Source organism: Trypanosoma cruzi (assembly GCF_000209065.1).
Source record: "Trypanosoma cruzi strain CL Brener chromosome Unknown tcruzi_1047053471513, whole genome shotgun sequence".
Classification (NCBI taxonomy): Eukaryota; Euglenozoa; class Kinetoplastea; order Trypanosomatida; family Trypanosomatidae; genus Trypanosoma; species Trypanosoma cruzi.
In genome coordinates this window covers 1-977 of record NW_905731.1, presented here as the reverse complement: position 1 = coordinate 977, position 977 = coordinate 1, and the positions used below count along the sequence as shown (strand labels likewise).

The window sequence follows — 977 nt, the reverse complement described above, 5'->3', positions numbered from 1 at the left end:
ACTGCCTACGACCTTAATGCCCAGGCTGAGGGCCGTTCCCCGCGCTCCCCCTCTCCGCTCCCTCCCCTTCCATTTCCCTCTCCCCGCACGCGTGGAATGATGAGAGCAAGGACGAACGAATTGCCGGAGCGCAGCCAATGACGAACGGATCCATTTTGCTTCCTCACTGACCCTTGAGTGCGTGACCCTTTTGTTTCTGGTTCCACTTCCCCCGTCCGCTGTGGGCGTGGCGGTGCGCCGGTGATGCGTCAAGCAACAACTGATGTAATGAGTCCGAGCTGGCCTGTGAGGACGCTTTTTGCCCTGACGGCGCGCCGCCGCTTCTGCCGCGGTTTGTTGCCCCGCGTGATGAACGAGCAAAGAAGGGAATCTCTTGTCGAGCCGGCGAGCCTGCGTGTCCGCGGCGCTGACATGAAGCACTTTGACCCACGACGATCCATTCCATTTCAGCCGCTGAGCCCCCCCCGATCCTCCGTCACGTGTGTGCTTTGCCTGGCCCTGTGATGATTGTGGCATCTCTCCATGGATTTCGCGTGACGCAAACTGCCTACGAACCTAATGCCAAGGCTGAGGGCCGTTCCCCGCGCTCCCCCTCTCCGCTCCCTCCCTTCCATTTCCCTCTCCCCGCACGCGTGGAATGATGAGAGCAAGGACGAACGAATTGCCGGAGCGCAGCCAATGACGAACGGATCCATTTTGCTTCCTCACTGACCCTTGAGTGCGTGACCCTTTTGTTTCTGGTTCCACTTCCCCCGTCCGCTGTGGGCGTGGCGGTGCGCCGGTGATGCGTCAAGCAACAACTGATGTAATGAGTCCGAGCTGGCCTGTGAGGACGCTTTTTGCCCTGACGGCGCGCCGCCGCTTCTGCCGCGGTTTGTTGCCCCGCGTGATGAACGAGCAAAGAAGGGAATCTCTTGTCGAGCCGGCGAGCCTGCGTGTCCGCGGCGCTGACATGAAGCACTTTGACCCACGACGAT

The 977-nt window shown here is 60.8% G+C and overlaps 7 non-coding genes across 7 annotated transcripts, besides 1 other annotated feature; all 7 read left to right on the top strand.

Annotated features, from left to right (window-relative positions):
- Positions 1–44: 44 nt before the first annotated feature.
- Positions 45–85: a sequence feature (G-rich).
- Positions 86–97: 12 nt separating this feature from the next.
- On the top strand, positions 98–170 carry Tc00.1047053471513.70. The gene has a single exon (XR_008254824.1). It is a non-coding gene; the product is annotated as a C/D small nucleolar RNA (snoRNA), TB8C1C1 (small nucleolar RNA).
- A 71-nt stretch (positions 171–241) lies between these two features.
- Positions 242–307, top strand: Tc00.1047053471513.60. Its single transcript, XR_008254823.1, has one exon. It is a non-coding gene; the product is annotated as a C/D small nucleolar RNA (snoRNA), TB8C1C2 (small nucleolar RNA).
- Positions 308–346: 39 nt separating this feature from the next.
- On the top strand, positions 347–457 carry Tc00.1047053471513.50. The gene has a single exon (XR_008254822.1). It is a non-coding gene; the product is annotated as a C/D small nucleolar RNA (snoRNA), TB8C1C3 (small nucleolar RNA).
- A 44-nt stretch (positions 458–501) lies between these two features.
- On the top strand, positions 502–574 carry Tc00.1047053471513.40. Its single transcript, XR_008254821.1, has one exon. It is a non-coding gene; the product is annotated as a C/D small nucleolar RNA (snoRNA), TB8C1C4 (small nucleolar RNA).
- A 64-nt stretch (positions 575–638) lies between these two features.
- Positions 639–711, top strand: Tc00.1047053471513.30. Its single transcript, XR_008254820.1, has one exon. It is a non-coding gene; the product is annotated as a C/D small nucleolar RNA (snoRNA), TB8C1C1 (small nucleolar RNA).
- Positions 712–782: 71 nt separating this feature from the next.
- Tc00.1047053471513.20 lies at positions 783–848 on the top strand. The gene has a single exon (XR_008254819.1). It is a non-coding gene; the product is annotated as a C/D small nucleolar RNA (snoRNA), TB8C1C2 (small nucleolar RNA).
- A 39-nt stretch (positions 849–887) lies between these two features.
- On the top strand, positions 888–977 carry Tc00.1047053471513.10. The gene has a single exon (XR_008254818.1). It is a non-coding gene; the product is annotated as a C/D small nucleolar RNA (snoRNA), TB8C1C3, 3' partial (small nucleolar RNA).